Source organism: Macrotis lagotis, chromosome 3, assembly GCF_037893015.1.
Source record: "Macrotis lagotis isolate mMagLag1 chromosome 3, bilby.v1.9.chrom.fasta, whole genome shotgun sequence".
Classification (NCBI taxonomy): domain Eukaryota; kingdom Metazoa; phylum Chordata; class Mammalia; order Peramelemorphia; family Peramelidae; genus Macrotis; species Macrotis lagotis.
Window position 1 is genome coordinate 179187896 of NC_133660.1, and position 21043 is coordinate 179208938.

Sequence of the window (21043 nt, forward strand, 5' to 3'; positions counted from 1 at the left end):
ATGGAGAATTTATAGGAGAACATGGACAAAGGTGAAACAGAATAGAAAGGATTCCTTGCACTATGGGGAAGTGGTGGCTGGTAATATGGGGAAGTGGTGGCAAAAAAAAAATCAAAGATTCATGAACATTTCATAATAACTTAAATTGGGATCATACCTGTAAATAGGCATGAAATGGAGTAAATATGTACCACTTGTGAACTGAGACAAGTGGTGTGGCTTTATTTAAGACCCTCTTCTTAGGGACAGGCATGCTTCTTGGTGTTGCAGATTTATTAGCTTTTCTTCTTGCTCAGAGGAAATATGCACGCTGCTACCTAAAAAGATCTATACCCATCAATTGGCAAATGACTAAACAAGTTATGGTACATGAATACTAAGGAATATTATTGTTACATAAGAAACCATCAATGGTCGGACTCTAGAGATGCATGGAATGAATTACAGGATCTGATGCTGAGCGAAAAGAGTAGAAACAAGGAAACAATGTACACATTAACAAAAACATTGTGAGATAACAACCATGATGGAAGCAACTCCTCTTAGCAGTTCACAGAACTAGGACAACCTTATTAAACCAGATATGGACAATGTTATCCCCAACCAGAAAAAGAAAAACAAAACCAACAATAAAAAAAACCCTTCAGAATCTTATGAACATTTTTAAAAAATTATCTCTTATGAATTTCCTTGCCTTCATCCTAATTCCTCATACAGAAAATAACTAATCTGTAAACATGTTCATCACAAATATTTATGTACAATGCTAACCTGACTCCTTGCCGCTGAGGGGATGAGAGGGGACGGGAGAGTGGAAGAAAATTTTGCAACTTAAATGCATACATAGGCATATGGATGAATATTGAAAAAAACTTTCATAGCATATATTTGGAAAAATAAAATATAAATAAAAAATAATAAAAGAAGATCTAATGCTTTTCCTAACCTCCAGTGGTTAGAAACTTCTCTTGATTTCTGCTGAAATTGTCCAAGCAGCCAATAAGGATTCTTTTGATGTTCAGCCTTCTTTGAGAGACTCCTCAGAAGTGTAAAGTGTGTGTGTGTGTATGTAGACATGTGTATATATGTGTGTATATATACATATGTGTGTATGTGTATATATATATATACATATATATATATATATGGAGAGGGAGAGAGAGAGAGAGAGAGAGAGGCACAGCTGTCCTCTATTGGATGGACTTATATTCGTTTAGCAGACCTTCAAATAATCATAATCACTTTTTTTAGATGTTTTTCAAGGCAATAGGGTTAAGTGGCTTGCCCAAGGCCACACGACAATCACTTTCATTTATATAGCTGATGAAATACTTTCCCATGGCAAACATGAAGTAGAAAGAACAAGTGTTTTTATGCCCTTTTTAGAGCTAAGCAAAGTGAGGTGCAGAGAAGGTAAATGACTCCCTAAATTCCATGGCTTTTAAGTTACCATTCATATACTAAACTGACTCAGACTGATGCCTTTTCCACTACTACACCAAGCTGCCTCTCAAAATAATGACTGAATTGGAATTCAGTATTATTCACACAACACAAATAAATAAAGTCATAATAGATGCAAAGGCATTAAAAACAAATGAATAGAAATAGCGGCCGCACGCGGGCGGCGCCGCTGCTCCCGGCCCGGGAGGGAGATCGCTGGTGTGGGGCCGTGGCGGCGCCGCCAGCCTGCCGGACCCTCACGGAAAGGCTCCCACCATGGCTGAGAATGGTGATAGTGAAAAAATGACTGATCTGGAGTCCAAAATATGCCAACAAATTGAGTACTATTTCGGTGACTTTAATCTTCCACGAGACAAATTTTTAAAGGAACAGATCAAAATAGATGATGGCTGGGTTCCTTTGGAGACCATGATCGAATTCAACAGATTAAGCAAGCTAACAAAAGACTTTGATGTAATAAGAAGTGCTCTAAAGAAATCAAAGGCAGAACTCATGGAAGTTAGTGAGGACAAAACTAAAATCAGATCTCCAAACAAACCGCTCCCTGAAGTAACAGATGAGTATAAAAATGAAGTAAAAAACAGATCTATGTTAAAGGTTTTCCAACAGATGCAACCCTTGATGACATAAAAGAATGCTTAGAAGGTAAAGGTCAAGTACAAAATATTCAAATGAGGAGAACATTACATAAAGCATTTAAGGGATCAATATTTGCTGTGTTTAATAGTGTTGAATCTGCCAAGAAGTTTATAGAAACCCCTGAAAAAAATACAAAGATACAGAGCTGCTGATACTCTTAAGGAAGATTACTTTGCCAAGAAGAATGAAGAAAGGAAGCAAAATAAAATAGAAGCTAAAGCAAAAGCTAAACAAGAGCAAGAAGAAAAACAGAGGCAAGCAGAAGATGCAGAATTGAAATCCCTGGATGAAAAGATTGGATGCTTGCTGAAATTTTCGGGTGATTTAGATGATCAAACCTGTAGAGAAGATCTGCATACACTTTAATCATGGAGAAATAAAATGGATAGATTTCATCAGAGGAGCAAAAGAGGGAATAATCCTTTTTAAAGAAAAAGCAAAAGAAGCACTGAACAAAGCCAATGAAGCAAACGATGGAAACTTAAAATTAAGAAACAAAGATTTAACATGGGAAGTATTAGAAGGAGAAACAGAAAAAGCTTTGAAAAAAATCATTGAAAACCAACAGGAATCCCTAAATAAGTTGAAGTCCAAAGGTCGCAAATTTAAAGGAAAGGGAAGAGGAGGTGGTAAAGCTGTTCAGGGTACACCCAATAAAGGAAAAATACAATTCCAAGGCAAGAAATCAAAATTTGATAGTGATGAAGAACAGGAAAGTGGTGATGCTGGAGGATCTCTTAAAAGGACACGAGAAGAACCTGAAAAAGAAGAGCCTGCACCAAAACAAATGAAAACTGAAAATGGAGTTGTAAAAAAAATTTTTTATTCATTTTAAATAAATTTTAAGCTGTCAGATTTGAGGGTCTTTAAAAAGAAAATCGAACTAAATCCACTTCAATGTCCACCTATAATAGAAGGAGAGGCTATTTTTGTTTAACTTGTTTTTGTTGTTCAAGTATCCTTATTCTGGGTTTTTTAATATGTATAGTTTTGTTCATCATATCAAATGTTGGCATTTCAGACATTGATCTGAACATCAAAAGAAAGGTTCTTTCAGTGAAGTTCTGTAATGTTGGAAATACCAACAAATAATATATATATACTATATAAAAGACAAAAAAAACCAAATGGATATTCTGCAGATTAAATTATTTGAACACAAAACTCCTTGGAAGAGATAAATACTAAAAGCCTATTTTCTTGAGATCTTAGGTTCAAACCTGAATTCACCTATGCCAACTATTAAGGAAAAAAATGTTTTTCCCCTTGATGAAGATCAATTGTATGTATTAGATCAAGTCAACATCTGACGTGTTACTAAAATTTCAGCTCCTTAAAACAAGTCTTGGAGTGAAAATGACACATTTTTGTCATCTTTAAAGTCTTGACTGTCATCAAAAACCATCTTTGTGATTGAAGCATTAGAGACAGGAGAGGTTGAGGTAATTTCTTTATTTCAAGTTCTCTAAATATATTTACTCATATATCTGTCTTTCCTCCAGAAGTGCTTTCTGGTGCAGTTGTAAATTATGTCACCTTTGTTCACATCTGTCAGAATTGCTAAAGCGCAATATGACTCAAAGGTTGTGAAAAATCTGAAGAACAACAGAATAATTTTTTAAAGGCACATCCAGATAAAGAAGAAGGAGGAAGTGATAGGAATTCTACTTGGACTTGGCAGAATAAAGGTAATGGAAGACAAAGGGGAAAAAAACATGCAGCTACTATTTTGCTTCTAGCTACTCTACCAGGAAAAATGATCTTTAGAAGAGGAAGGTCAAATTAAACAAGGTTAAGAGGGAATTGAAACAAAGATGGATGAGGAGAAAGAAAGAAAAATAATGGTGATTCTAAATGAATTTGTTTTTTGAGTTAGACAAAATATCATTGAAACCTGGAAGAAACATTTAAGATAATTTATTACCATATCTTCATATTTATTGATGAGGAAACTGGGACCCATAGCATTATACTGAACTGCCACAGTTCCACAGAAACTAATTACCTGGTTGATTTTTTAGTCCTCTCCTCCTGGTGTCCTGAGAGAACTCATAAATGCTATCTTTAATCAGATTTTTCTGATGTTTGGGGGATCGGGGAAATAGAAGAGTTGTCCCAAGTTGGAGAGAGGAAAGTTTGTCATTTTTAAAATGAGAGAAGCAAATTTTGTAAATTATAGTGGACTTGATAATGAGCTAAGGCAAATTTTTTAAATGTGTTTTTGTCAATAAAGAACCAGGAAATAGGTGAAAGACACTATGGAAAAGAGGTAAGGAATTGAAGTATGAAGTGAGAAAGGAGTACCTGGGAGCTTGGAGTCTTAGCAGTTCATTGAAATTCAAATGTGGTCAGAAGGAAAGTGAATTTATAAGAATTGGCATGTGGGATTGAATATGCAAGAGCTTCCACCCCTGGTGGATTGAGGAAAGCAAATTAGTGAATGTAAAACTGGGATTGGCAGTCCCCCTGGGTTCACAGAAACATGATGTCAATTTGAGTGCATGAGGCAAGGTACTTGATGTGCATTGAGTCTCCATCTCATGTAGAGTGATTCTAGGGCTAGGGAGCTATAATGAGAACTTGATCAGGGTCTTTGGTGAAGGGCCATCTAAGTGGCATCCTCTTAGCTGTGTTCTTTGAATAGAAAGAGTACACAAGAACACCTAGCACTTGCAACATGAATGACATTATAGTTAGACTGTATGTGAGATATACCAAAATATCTAAGAATTAAGTTAAAAATAATTTGTACATTAAAGACTAGAGGAGACATGACTTGCTACTAGTTTGAGTGAAAAAGATTTGGGAAGCAATGCTCCTAATTGCAAGGGCCAATGTGTCAACAGTGTGATATGGGCTATCAGAAACACTGACTAGGTTATTTTTATCTGAATAGAGTAGTCTCTAGGACTAAAAAGTAACAAGTCATTCCAATGTACTGGTCAGATTACTAGATTACTTCTGGAGGTGTTTTTTTTTTTTATTTATGAGGATCAAATTTAAAGTATAACCATCACAAACATTTGCCATATCCAAGGAGAAGTTATATGAATAGGAAGATAATTCAAAACCATGTCATATGAGAATTTGTTAAAGGAATTGAAATGCTTAGCCTGAAGAAAGGAAGACATGGAGAGACTTGTTCATGGTCTTAAAATATTTAAAGGGATTCATGTAGAATAATAAAACAAAATTTGCTCTTGGGTCATAGAAAACAAAATAGAATAATATGTGAAAATCATAGAGAGATTGTTTTTAAAATATACAACCTAAAAATAAATTCCTGACAATTAAGCCTGTCAAAAAATGGCATCTGTTACCTCAGGAGGCAATTGAGCCCCATGTCACTAGAGGTGCTGAAGCAGAGATTAGATTTCACACTCTACATTGTTTTTTTCCTATGGCTAATTTCTTGTGAAAACTTAAGAAATATTTCTAATGATACTTTTTATTTAAACAATAAAATATGGGTTATATCATCTACTCTGAAAAACTGTACTTTTAACTAATAAAAACTGTTATTACACAGAATCTAAATATTTTCTTTTTGGAAAAATGCACAGGGAGTTTGTGAAACAGTATATTAAGTTTTTGTGAACCATAAAAGGTAATATTATAGTAGATCACATATAAAAGATAATATTATAGCAGATCACATATGAAAGTGATCCTATTTTCCTCTGTATAGTAAGAAAAGAAAAGAAAAGAAAAAGAATTTTTTCAGAAGTTTCTCTTTTTTATCCATTTTCAAAGATAAATATCATATACATCATAAAATTCTTCTCTAGATTTACTTAGCATGGTGAAAACTGAATGAATTGGAACCAAATGACTTGACAACTCATTTAATTGTTTTCAAATACTTCTCAGACCAATCTCCCTTCCTTCTTCAGTGTATAGTCATAGGGAGGGGATAAAAATTGCTGTGGGACTATAAATAGGAAGATAAATGGTTAATGGATGATCTACATATATAGGGATGAATGGAACACCAACCCCCTTTCCCCCCAAAAAATCTTGTAAGGGACTCACCCCATGAGGTAATTTTTACTCTCAACTAATCTTAGACACAGTATTAGCTTCTAGTCTAATAACAGTACAGGGTCATCTCTGGTCTTAAGGATTCTAAGGAAACTGCTTATTTCAGGGAAGAATTTCCAGAGAATTTACCTGTAGTAACTTGAATGATTCGAATTAGTAACTACAAATTAGAAATAGCTCAAAACCAGATCAAACCTTTACTGACTGTCTCTACTTTCCAGGATATTTCTGCTTAGAAACATTGCCAATTATTCAAGAAACATGCTGAGAAGAGTTGAGAGACTAATTCTAACCTTTCAGGTCAGAGATAAATCAATGTCCCGAAATTAATCTGCAAGACAAGTAATCTACTCTATAATGCATATATTTTTAAGTAAATGAGCAAAAGAATGAATCTTGAATGAATGAATGCTTTTGTTCACCAGATGCTTTAGTTAAATCTAAAATAGTTTTCAATAACCATACAAAGCAGTATATTTACCCAAATGAGATCACTGAAAGAGATCTATATAAATACCAAGAATTACACAGTCATTGAACTGCTCTTTGAAACATGGGTAAAATTCAAGGAGAATTGTTAGAGCATTCCAGCATTCCATGTCCATTATGCACTAGAATTCTGTGGCTAGAGTGGAGAATTTGTTCTGGGAAAAACAGTAGAAGATAATGAACCGGACTATGATGAGAGTTCCATGACAAGTTGAGACATCTGGCTTATCTCTTTCTAGAACAAGTTTTGAAACAGGGAGAAGTGATACAATCTAAAAGCTTAGTATATGTATGTATGAGTATGTTTATGAAATTTATGAATTGCACATAGGAACAACTTTCCTTTCTAACTATGCAGTTCCTAAAAATTAGAGATCTTTTCTTTCTAAAATTAATGATGACTAGGCTTACCATAGTGCCATACAGAACAGAGCATGTCATACACATTCTAAAATCATGAATCCTTACTCTCTGATTTCAACTGTCAAAGGGGAAGTTTTCCCCAAGATTTATATGCAGTCATCATTAAAGATATTCTAAAACAGTAACTTTTTCTGTTGCTTTTTAGATGGCTATAGAATTAGTACTCTTCTTTCTAAAATGACTTGGTCCAGAGACTATTATTTCTTCCTTCTTACCCTAATACATAATTCAGAAATCTGATCATGAATCAGTTAATTCTTTAAAGTCATTATATTGCTTATCTCTGCTTTGCACAGGGGTTAGTGCAATTCAATTCAATAAGATCTTACTAATCACTGACTGTTAGGTGCTGGAAACACAAAGACAAAAATTAGAATAGTACCTGTCTCCAAGGATTTTATATTCTACTGGAAGAGAAAAAGGAATACATGCATATAAATAAATAAAATATAAATAAAACAATTATTGGGGAAGACCAATGTTAGCATTTGGGGAAATGGAGTGAGTAAGAGCAGAACAAGGCTTAATTTATAAATATTTTGTTTTCCAATTATATACAATAGCAATTTCTACTTATCATTTTTGTAAGTTTTTGAATTTTACAGTTTTCCCCCCACCACCCCACAGAAGGCAGTCTGATAATCTTTACATTATTTCCATGTGATACATTGATGAAAATTGAATGTATTGAGAGAGAAATCATATCCTTTAGGAGAAAATAACACATTAGAGATAACAAAATTCACTAGTATATAAGACATTTAAAAATTGAAGGTAATAGATTTGGTTTTTGTTTAAACTCCACAATTATTTCTCTGGATAGAAATGGTATTCTCTGTCACAGGTACTCTAAAGTTGTCAGGGCTTATTTTAGAGTTGATACCTATGCTATACATGAAATGGAACTAGAGTTTCCAAGAAGGAGAAGGAAAGAAGGGAGAGGATCCCTGTCAAAGTTAATTAAGGAAGAAAGCCCAGTTTTCTATTGATCATCCCTTCCAGCAATGTTTGCCTTTTTCTCAAGGGATGAGCTTTTAAACATACTTACCATGTTCATTTGGTTGTAATACAAATGCCTTATAACTCTTTTATTGCAATGTTCACCTCAAGATTACACATCTTTTTATGTAGATGTACTCTCAGGCATGACTGATAAACCCATTAATCCCCTAAAGAAAACTTTAATGTCAGGTTTGCTTCTACTGTTCTCTCTTCATCTATAAACTTGTCAAGATGATTATTTTAATAAAAATCAAGCATATCATGAAAATTTTCCATAGGAAAGAATGACCAACATGGTAAAAAGTCAAAAAAATTGCTTTAGGAACAAACATCAGTGAAAATTTTGAGTTTAAAGGGAGAACAATTAATATATAAATGTAAATGAACATAAGGTTTCAAAGGATCACTGAATTTATTAAAAAAATAAATCAATAACTTGATGGCAAACAAAATTTGCATAGACACTTCAGTCAATCATCCTTATCTGTATTACATTTTCAGACTTCATGTTGGTGCAGCAAATTGAGTTTCAACAAAAATAAAAATTCTGAAGGGAAGAAGGAGATCACTAGGAAATGTAATGACTCTCTACAAATATCCTTCAGCTTGAGGAATCTTACTTTACTGAGGAGATTGTACCTTTCTCATGAAAACTCCTTCAACTAAACCTCTTCTTAACTCCTAAAATATTTTTGTATCTTCGTATATTTTATCCCCCTTCCCTCTTAAATCTAAAGAAAGATGCCCCAACTTCTTATTAAAGATAAATTCTAAAGTTATTTATGATAGACCTCTGAAGAATATTTTGTTTTCTGTAATGGCACCTTCACAAAAATTGGTCAGGTATTAGGACATAAAAACCTCACAAAAAATTCAGACAAGCTGATATATTAAATTTAACCTTACCATATCATAATGAAATAAAAATTACATTCAATAAAGGACTGTGAAAACATAGATTTAAAATTCATTGAGAACCAAATTAATCATAAAGAATGAGTTGGTTGGGGCAGCTAGGTGGTGCAGTGGATAGAGCACTGGCCCTGGAGTCAGGAGTACCTGAGTTTAAATCCAGCCTCACACACTTAATAATTACCTAGCTATGTGGCCTTGGGCAAGCTACTTAACCCCATTTGCCTTGCAAAAAAAATAAAAATTAAAAAAAAAAAAACAAAAAATGAATGAGTGGGTCAAAGAATAAATCATAGAAGCAATCCATGATTTCATTAAAGAGAATGCCAACAATAAGACAATATACCTAAATTTGTAGAATGTAACCAAAGTAGTATTCAGAAGAAAATTTATATCTTTAAATACATTTAGAAAGAGCAGATCAATAAATTGGATATTCAACTAAAAAAATCCAAAAGAATAATTGAAAACCCTCCAATGAAAAACAAATTGGAAATTCTGAATCTCTAAGGAGAAATTAATAATGATAATAAAGGGGAAAGATTAAATGGAAAGTTAAAATTTGAACAAAAAATTTTCTTTCATCAAAACTAATAAAATAGATAAACCATTGATAATGTGACTTCAAAAAAAGAAAGAATAAAACCAAATGATCAGTATCAAAAATGAAAAGAATAAATAACAGGTCACAAAAGTGGAAATTAAAGTAATTATTAGGAGCAGTTTTATTCAATTATATGACATTAAAAATGGCAATCTAAGAGAATTGTATCAATATTTGCAAAAATATAAATTGCCCAAATTAAGAGAAAAGAAATAGATTACTTCACCAATGTTAGTTTAGAAAAAGAAATTGAATAAGTCATCAATGAACTTTCTAAGGAAAAAGTGGTCACAGTGAGATGGATAAACAGGTTAATTCTACCAAACATTTTTTTTTTTTTAGTTTTTGCAAGGCAATGGGGTTAAGTGGCTTGCTCAAGGGCACACAGCTAGGTAATTATTAAGTGTCTGCGACTGCATTTGAACTCAGGTGCTCCTGACTCCAGGGCCAGTGCTCTATCCACTGCGCCACCTAGCTGCCCCTCTACCAAACATTTTAAAACAATTTCAAAACTATGTAAACTATTTGGAAAAATAGGCAAGGGAGAAGCCAAACTAAATTCTTTTTATAACATGCAGAAATCTAATCCAGGAAGAGTAGAAACAGAAAAAAATATATTTAAACCAATTTCTTTATTGAATATTGATACAAAAAAATCTAAATAAAACATCAGGAAGGGCGAGGGAAGTAAGTGAAGGAGGAAGAAAAATATGAAACCCCAAAAAATCTTACAAAGATGATTGTTGAACGTATCTTTCCATGTAACTGGAAAAATAATAAATAAAATAAAATATCAAGAAGGAAAATTCAACAATATATCACAAAGATCATAGATTGTGACCAAATGGAAATTTTAACAGGAATTCAGGGATAGTTCAATATAAAGACAATTAAGCATAATTGATCATATCATTAATAAAAAAAGAAAAATCATGAGTATATCAATAATATATCAATAGTTCTTAAAAATGATCAGTAGTAGGGATGGCTAGGTGGTACAGTAGATAGAGCACTGGCCCTGGAGTCAGGAGCACCTGAGTTCAAATCCAGTCTCAGACAATTAATAATTACCTAGCTGGGTGGCCTTGAGCAAGCCCCTTAACCCCATTGCCTTGCAAAAAAAAAATAAAACTAAAAAAATGATAAGTAGTATATCTAAAAGAACAAACATTATCTGAAAATCAGAAAAACTTGAAGTATTCCCAATAGATCAGAGGTGAAGGATGGGTACCCATTATCACTATAATTATTTCATATTGTACTAAAAATATCAGTGATATCAATAAGACAATAAAAAGAAATAAAAAGAATTAGAACAGACAAAAAGAAAACAAAACTATCACACTTTGCAAATAATAGGATAATATGCTTAGGGAATCCTAGAGAATAAAAGTAATTTAAAAAGACAGTAAAAGAAAAAGAAATTCCATTCAAAGTAACTGTGTACATTTAAAATACTTGGGAATCTTTCTGTCAAGACAAACCCAGTAACTTTATGAATATAATTACAAAACCTTTTTCACACAAATAAAGACATATAAACAATTTAAGAAATGTTACTTGTTCATGGATAGACTGAACCAAAATAATAAAAATGAAAATTCTTTTTAAATAAATTTACTCATTCAATGCCATATCAATCAAACTGCCAAAATTGTTTTATAGAGGCAAGGGAATCAATGAAAAAATGTAAAGGAAGATGGACTAGCAGTTGTTGTTGCTCAGTCATGTCTAACTCTTTCTGAACCTATTTGTTTTTTTTTTTTTTACAAAGCTCCTGGTATGGTTTACCAGTTCCTTCTTCAGTTCATTTTACAGAGGAGGAAACTGAGGCAAATGGGGTTAGTAAATATTCGAGGCCAAATTTGAACTCTGGAAGATGAAGCTTCCTCACTCCAAGCAAAGCATTCTATTTACTCTACCACCTAGCAGTTCCACCCTATCAGTCCCAAATCTCAAACCATATTATAAAATGGTCTTTAATGAAAATAATTTGACACTAAGAAATAGTGATGTATTAGTGGAATAGATTAGATAAACAATACACAGTTATAAATGAACATATTAATCCAAGCTTTGTGTCTAGAATTCACTATTTGACAAAAATTACAAAATTGGAAAACTCCTTGGCAATAACTAGAAATAGAACATCTCACACCATATATGTAGATAAGGCAAAAATGGGTGTACAATTTAGACACAACAGATGACATTTTATGCAGATTAAAGGATCATGGAAAATGTTTCCTATCAGATCTATTGAATAAGTAGAAATAAACAAGAGAAAAGTGGAGATAAACAAGAGAAAAAGATCAGAGGATGCAAAATGGATCATTTTAATCTTCTGTTGCTCTTGAGTCATTCAGTCCTATCCCACTCTTCATGACTCCATATGGGGTCTTGGCAAAGATACTGCAGTGATTTGTCATTTCCTTCTTTAGTGTATTAAGACGGACTGAGGTTAAGTGACTTGCTTGGGGGTTAATGTAGCTAGTGACTGTCAGGGGCCAAATTTGAATTCCTCTCTTCCTAATTCTAAACCCAGCACTTTATCCATTAAATCATCACACTACTTCATAATTTTGATTACATTCAATTCAAAAGGGTTTGTATAAGCTAAACAAATACAGCCAAAAGGAAAAAGGAATACAGGAAAATGGAGGGAGAAATACAAGTTTTTCCCGACAGAGATGTCATTTCTCAAATATAGAGAATTGAATCAAAATTTATATGACAACATAAGAACATAATTAATAAATGATCAGATATTTTGAACAGGCATTTTTCAGGGAAAAAACAGACTATCTTTAGTCCGATGAAAAATGCTCTAAATCACTACTTATTAGAGAAATGCAAACTAAAAGAATTTTGAGGCACCCCCTCACATCTATCTAATTGGCTAATATGATAGAAAAGGAAAAATATTGGAGGGAAGGTGGAAAATTTGGGATTTGAATTGAATTGTTGATGAAGTTGTGAACTGATTCAGTGATTCTAGAGAGCAATTTGGAAAACTGTGTATTTCCTTTGACCTACCAATACCACTATTTGATCTGTATTACAAAGAGATAAAATAAAAAGAGATTAAAAATTGAAATAAAAATGTTAACAAAAACATTTATTGTAACTCTTTTTATGATAGCAAAGAATTAGAATTTGAAGGCATGATCATCAACTGAAGAATAGTTAAACAAGTTGTGGTATATGATTGTGTTGAAATACTATTGTACTATGAGAATTGATGGTCACTATGATTTTAGAAAAACCTTGGAAGACTTTATATGAACTGCTACAAAATGAAGTGAGCAGAATCAGGAGTATATTGCACACCATAACAGCAATACAATATAATGATCAGCTGTAAATGACTTAGTTATTATGAACAAGACAACGATCCAAGACAATTCTAGAAGACATTTTGACAAATGACATGTATCTCCAAAGAAAGAACTGATGGAGTCTGACTGCAGATTGAAGCATAATTTTTCATTTTATTTTTCTTCTTTTTTCTGTAATGTGAATGTGGCTGGTATGGAAATATCTTTTGCATGAGTTCAGACATGTAATTGATGTCACACTTCTTGCCTTCAAAATAGATCAGAAAGGATTTTGGGGAAAAGAATTCAGAAGTCATTTTTTTTTAACAAAAGTATTTTAAAATAAATAATTTTTGAAACTAGCATAATTCCTCTATTTTTGCATTTTAAATTCCATTCTTTCTTGTCTAGACATGCTCCAGTAATTATCCTCTCTCATTTATCTTGAACTTTTCAGAGTCATAGGACAAGGATTGAAAAATACTGAGGCAATCCCAAGGATGAGTAACATTATAATTTTCCCCCCTAGAGGAATGGATGGAATAGCAAGAAAGCATATAAAGGTCTCACCCCCTTGGTTTTTTTCAGAACCCAATCCAAAAAATGTTTCTCTGGCTCCATCTTTTTTTTTTATCTTTTATGCCCATTTTGCATAGTTCAGTTTCTTTCTAAATAGTCTTTCCTCTCTTGCTGAGGCATCATTCACTTTTAAGAAAGTATTTCTTGATATCTTTAACCATTTCTATTCTGTTTGTTCTCTTTTCTGACTCCCCTCTCCAAATTCTACATGATATTATTTCTGAAAGTTCTTCCATGACCCCCTTCTCATTTCTCATATTCTCTGCCTTTGTAATCTTTTTCAAACCCATACCTCTATAAACTGGCAGAGAACTCCCGAATATATTGCTACAGCTCCAAGTTCAGAACTGAATCAAATACTGAGTTCCCACTGTTTTCAGTTAGGGAATTTAAAAGAACAAGGCTAAACTCATTGACTTTTCCAAAGAAATGTGTTTTTCCCTTTAGAGGTCATATTTCTATGATTGACATCATTTGTTTAGTTACTCAATTTTGTATTCTTTTTTTGGCAAGGCAAAAGGGTTAAGTGACTTGTCCAAGGTCACACAGCTGGGTAGCTATAAGTGTCTGAAGCAGGATTTGATCAATTTTGTATAATTGAAGTAAATTTTTTAACTTTTGTTTTACAGGCAACTAGCGAATGCTGTAGATAGAGCACTTGACCTCTAATCAGAAAGATTTGAGTATAAATCTTACTTCAGACGTTTAGTAGCTCTCTTGACCTTAGGCAATTCACTTAACTTTTGCCTTTCTCAGATTCCTCATCTGTAAAATAAGGATAATATTAACATCAATTCCTATGATTATTATAAAACAAAATGTAATATATTTCTAAAGTGCTTGACAAACATTAAATGCCATATAAGTCATGGTTATTTTTATATTTTTTATTATCACTCATTTTACTCTTCTGATCAAATCTCCAATCCTCTTTAGCTTAAATATTCTTGCTTTAATCATTTTGAGTACACTCTCAAATTATATCTTTCATTACAATTGTATACATGCTAAATTCCCTCTAATGTACTACAAGGTCCTAGAGTCAAGGATTTTGAGAATTCAAGGAGGGCAGGGAAGGAAAGAGATAGTTTATTAATTGCTGAAAATTTCTTACAGACTAAGAGAGGACAAACTGCTGAATTCACAAGAGAAATCTTCATCTTCTAATGGAAATGCTTTGGAACATAATAGCTAGTAAAGCAAACTTCTTTTAAAATAATAAATGACACAATTTCTTGTAGCACTAAGTACCATTAGCATATTGAGTTTAGTTTTCCATGACCCTTTCATAAAATGATATATTAAGGATATTTTTCTTCCAAAACTCAACATGCTAAAAATATGAGCAAAGTGATAATGTCATAAGGCTTAGTAAGCAATACTTTTATACAGTATTAATAGCTAAGAATTGTTTATCTGTATCTACAAAGTTTAAAAGCACCTAATATTCACTAACTTATCAGAACCTCACAACCAGCTGTGAAGTTGGCACTCTAATCATTATTTCTCTATTTTCAGGTGAAGTGACATTGATGATGATGTTGATGTGTGACCTTCATTGTAGAAAAAGATTATGACATCAAGTACAAGCAAGTTTGCCAGGACAAGCAAGTGAACTGGATTTGAGTGAGGGGGTGATATGCTAAGTCATCAGCCTCACTTTCTCCTCCAGAGCCATCTGAGTTCAATGGCCAAATATAAATCAGGACAATGAGATGGCCCTGGATGCAAGGCAGAGTTAAATGACTTGTCCATTCAGCCAGTACATGTCAAGTGTCTAAGGTTGGATTTAAACTTGGGTCCTCCTTATTCTTATTATGCTCTATCCTACTGCTGCTCTATTCCTTCTGCTGGTGCTCTATCCTACTGTGCCACCTAATTGTCCTTTTCAACTGAGAAAACTAAGGTTAAAAGAGATTGTAACTCACCCAAGTTCATTCCATGTTAGAGGGCAATAGCTAAAGGTCAATCTTCTTCATTGCAAGTCTAACAAACTCATCCCCTCATCAGGTTATCACATATTATAGGATTCTCTTTTTGCTACTCTAAACATGGAAGTACTATAGGTTTACTTCTTCAAAATAATCAAATTATTCTCCTTTCAAGTTTTAAACCCTTCTAGGATACTAGCATAGGTCATTAGGCATGGCTCCTCCACACACAGTGTTGACAGTTTTTTCACTTATATTTTGAAAGTTTATTTCATTATTTATAAAAAACAAAATTAAAACTGTTATCATGTTACTGAAGAGATACTTTCAAAGTCCGGGGAATTAAATGTATGTTTGTAGACAACAACCTTAGAGTCTGGCTCCAATACATAGTCTTAGCCACAATGGTGGACAGAGGAACCAGTGTTAAATTGTAGAGAAGATCAAGTGGCTTATCATACTGTGATCTTGGTCTGACCAAAAGTGAAAACTGGAACAGGGTTTTGGGATGATTTTTTCATGTGCAATTGAATTAAGTATTTTCAGTTATAATGATAAAAATGTAAATTGTGTCCCCAAGTTGCATGCAAAAAATCATCCAGTTTATACAACTAACATTGCTGAACAAAACTAACTCACTGGGCTTGGGCAAATACTACTCAACAATTTTGATGGTTTCACATTAAAAAAAAAAAACTTTAGCATTTAGTTGAAGAGGAAATAAACATAATTTGAAATATTCCTGCCCCTGTCAGTATAATATTCAAACCTTAAGAATGACCTGTAAATACTAGTTACTGAATAATTAAGGGCAATGATATTCACCTGCCCAGAATCTGGGATGCTTGCTTTCAGTAACCATCTGCTAATGAAGCCCTTGAGAATCCCCAGAGAGCACAGAAACAAAATGTTATACATTATGTCAAGCATTTCTTGCTTCCTTGATAGTAAAAGACCAACCAATTAACAAACTTGTAGGTCTCAGGATTTCATAAAATTTTGAATAGAACCTTTAGGCCTTTTCAAATCAACTCCTTGAGTTAAATATAAATGGTAACAAGATCTTTAGATGAGACACTTTCTTATAAATATTTGATTTGTTGACTAGGAGGGTGGCAGATGACACTTCATAGAAACATCACAGGGTCCAAAGGAGTTCTTAAGAGGTCATTTCATCTATCAGTCTACCTTTAAGGAAAAGTATATTTAACCACTCCAGAAATTCACAGGGTTGTATGGTGGAAAGATAGTTGAAAGAAAGTACTCGAAGATTTCTGGACATTAAAGAAATTATTTCTTCTTTTTGATCTTCAGTTTTCTATTAAAGATCAAATGAGGGAATACATATGAAGTGTTTTATAACTTTATTTTGTTTTTGCTTTTGTTTTTGCAAGGCAATGGGGTTAAATTACTTGCCCAAGGTCACACAGCTGGGTAATTATTAAGTGTCTGAGGGCAGATATAAACTCAGGTCTTCCTCACTCCAGGGCTCGTGCTCTATCCACTGCACCACCTAATTGTCTCCCATTTTATAACTTTAGAGAGCAATCTTAATATAAGTTTCTGATACCATTCACTGACTTACACATAAGCAAGGTAATTTCATCATGCCTAAATTAATCCTGTCCTGTGCCCATCAGTGTGACAAAGCAGAGATTAAAGTATTCATGTTTCTGGAGAGATTGGCATCCCCATTTAAAATTGAGAGTTGGTGAAAGTGGGGTGGCTAGGTGGCAGTGGATAAAGTACCGGCCTTGGAGTCAGGAGTACCTGGGTTCAAATCCAATCTCAGACACTTAATAATTACCTAGCTGTGTGGCCTGAAAGTGAATGAATTCACATTTAGCCCTGGAGTTAAAACAGCTCAGGTTTTATTATACAAGCCTGCCAAGTTTACAGGTTAAAACTTTTCTTCTGGAGAGACAATAAATTGCTTGAAGATGAATGAGCTACTTGCAAGTGTAAGCCTAGGTGAGGTGCCTGAGGGAAAAGAAAGGAAAGCAGTGAGAAGTCTAGGCTTAGACTCAAGCAAGGTCTCCACGTGGGGAATTTAGGCCAGACATATATAGTCTTACTCACTCATTGGGAAGAATTTGGACAATGGGGGGAATCTCTTCCCTTCTATGTGACTGGAGGCCGAAGGTGGGGTATGAGCTGAGGTTGCTTTTATCTTGGTGAATTTATATTTAACAAAGGAGGTACATTGGGCAATAGGAGTTGATTTACAACCCAATAAACTAAACATTTTAACTACATATTCCCCACTCAGACATTTGGACTGCCCTAGACAAGTATTGGAAAGTTTGCCTTTTGGGAGTGATTTGGAGTCTTATTTTGGTGATTTTGTTTCTGGTCAGGGTAGTCTTAAGGTGATTATCCTGCCAGTGCAAGCTTGACCCATCAATGATAGCATAGCCAAGGTTAGATTGAATTTCAGAAGGAAATACCCTCACAGTTCTGCCAATTTTAACAGTAAAAGATTGCAAAATTCATTTCCAATCACAACTTCTCCTATGTCCATAACTCCCTGCATCATTGAGAAAGTAAGACCACCAAAAAGATTAATTTTGACAGGAAAGGGAGATATTTAGGGAAAAAACATAATTCAAACTAATGAGTTGACCTTGGCGCCTAGAATACAGTCTGAAGTCACTAGATGCCTGAATTGGAGGATAAAGATTCAGGATCCAAGTGGAGGGGGTGAAGAGTTATCACATTGTTATCCTTACAATTCTGCCTCATTCTTGCTTTAGACATTATGTTTTCTTATTAAGTAATATTTCTTGACTGGTCATCTGTCATTTTTCTATCTAAAATACTTTCCATGGGAGTTTCAATATTTCTTTTTTAAAACTTTTTTTTTTGCTTTTGCAAACTTAATTAATATCTATGTTCTAATTAGCAGTGAACAAAGATTATATGAAACTGAGCTGTTACTATATGTTTGTGTGTTTGCGTGCCTGTGTGTGTGTATATGTGTATGTGTATGTATATATACAAGAGTTGCACAGGTAGGCATGAATGAGAATGCCTTCTACTTTCTCTGGAGGGAACTTCCAAATTTATGAGCCCACAAACTCAAATAAGAAGACAGTCTTAAGGAACCTACATTCTTATATGGGAAGATAACACAAAGGAAGAATTTGAAAAACAGAATAGAGTTTTTTGGTTGTTTTGGGATATCAGGAGATATGATATGCTGTAGAAATGAAACCAAGCACAGCTTCTGATTGAAGTTGGAGAGTTACCAAGAAAATTCTGATCCAATCCCATTATAAAGGAAGATCTCAGGAAAAGTTTATTGTTCCACTTCTATCTTCCAATCAAAGAGGAGAGGTAGCTGAAGGAATTGGGACAGTGTTAAGCATAAAAAGTTAATTAAATCAGCCTGATAATGAAATTTCAACCTCTCCTGGGAAAGGTATGATGTATTCTGTTGAATGGAAACTGAGGAGTTTAAGGCCTCAAATCATCTGACTCTCAGGGTGAATGTTTCTGCTTCAGCCAGAAACTTTGAAGATCTTCCTTCCTCCCCAACTGAGACTATTCTTTTGCTTCATTTCTTTCTCAGTGAATTTAATCACTGAGAATCCCAGAGAGTCTTGCTCTCGAAGTTTAAAAAAAATTGCACTTCAAAAAAATAGTTATTATTGGCTTCTTTGCCTTATCTCTCTCTCTGTCCTAACTTTAATCACTGAATGAGCTTTGTTTTAGTCAAACTGTGACCTGGGAAATTCCTTAGCTTTAAAAGACCAAGGTCTCCCACTGTTTTCAGGATCATCTCCAAAGGTTCTGATCCTTCTCTGGTCACTTGACCCATATGGCTTTGATAAAGAAAGTGAAGCTGATTACTTTGCATAGCACTCATCTCAATTAAATCCTATTCAATTGCATGCCACATTATCACCTCTCTGATTTCTTGGTCTTCTTTGAGAATGGACAAACAATACAAGAACAAGAGCAATAACAATTCAGAGCTCCTGAAAGATAATGGAATTACCTCTTCTGTTTTTTTTTTTCTTATTCCCATCCCCTTCATTCCTGGATTGCATGGTACACTATTTTTCTGCATATAACATGCTTGACTATGTCTCTGATTGGGTCTATGTCAATCCCACAAACTGTAATTCCAAAATTGTCATCTCTTTAAATTCTGATTTTCTTTCAAGAGCACTCTCAAATTCCATTGGTTCTATGAAACTTTCCCCAGCAACCCAAATAGAGGTGATTCCATTGTTCTAATTGAAGTAGAGGAAATATAGGACAAAGAATTATGTCCTATAATTATTAATCTCCCTCTGTTTACAACACTGTATCTTCCCTTACTCCCATCCCACTGTACAAGTTATTGAGATGAGATCAAGGAACTTTTAGTAACTTGTCCCTCCCTGAAAACCTATCAAAAACAAAAGAATGGTTCTTACCCTAGCCTGAAAGAATCAAGTCTTTGAGTTATTGCCCCTCTTCAGCATATCTCTCATTACTTCATCTCTGCTCTCTGAACTATGTCACCTATGTCTCCATTTGCCTCCCTATGTTCTCCTTCAAAAATCACTCCTCAGTTGAGTTGCTTATCTTCTTTTGTATGGGCAACTCATTCTGGAGGAGTATGATTTCCCATATAACCTCTCATTTCAAAACTTTTCCGTATTGCTCATCCTCTCTTATGGTAGCTTATGTCATTGATGTTGCTCCTAGACTTTTCTTTACAGTTGATCTTCCCATGGTGGTTTGTTTAGGTTGCTTAGGAATCAATGGTTTCCTGCCTTTAGCCTTTCTTTCCCTTAACTTCTTATCTTAAATCAATTTATTTGTTTCTAAAATTTCTTTGGTGTCAGAGTTGGTCCCTTACATAAATTCTTTCATGTTTTGCCCAAACTTTTAGCTGGCTACATTTTCCCCTGGCAGCATTATCACATTTTTGTTATAATTTCTTCATTTTTTAATCTTTCCTATTAAACTGGACACCATATATAATACTTGAGATTGAAAAATAGATTTCATATAGATTTGTATTCTTCTATAATATATAGACCATCCTAGGGAAGGCATTAAGAACTTTTTTTGATTGAACTATTTCCCCAACAACTTTCTTAAGGACAGGTATCCTATCATGCAATTTCACATCCCACCTGTACGGTCTTTTAAAAACCATGCTAGACATATAATAAGACACTTAAAATAAATGATTGCTGAATTACATTGAGTCAAGGTCTTGTTTACAACTGGATCGTCAACAAGAATACAAATGAAACAAATCTGAGAGGGCCTTGACAGAGAAGGAGGAAATAGGGTAGTGAATAGGAGGGAGTAAATGATAGTGAAAGATGGGAAAAAACTGGGATACCAGTATGAACAAGTATTGATAGAGTTAATTACCATAAGTATATATATTTAAAAATTTGAAATTCAGTACTAAATGAGTGAAAAAGTTAAGTGAAAAATAGAAAAAGTATCATGCAAAGCCTTTTTTTCTTTTGCTATCTAAAAAAATAGAATTAAAAAAAACTTTAGCACAGTACAGAATGTTTACTAATTTTATAGGGCAAGGGAGATAGATATGTTCGTGTGTGTGTGTGTGTGTGTGTGTGTGTGTGTGTGTGTGTATGTGTGTGTGTGTTTGTGTACTTTAACCTCCAGTT

General features: G+C 33.8%; 1 pseudogene; it reads left to right on the forward strand.

Annotated features, from left to right (window-relative positions):
- The first annotated feature begins 1675 nt into the window (after positions 1-1675).
- Positions 1676-3164, forward strand: LOC141516344 (lupus La protein homolog pseudogene; annotated as a pseudogene).
- Positions 3165-21043: the final 17879 nt, after the last annotated feature.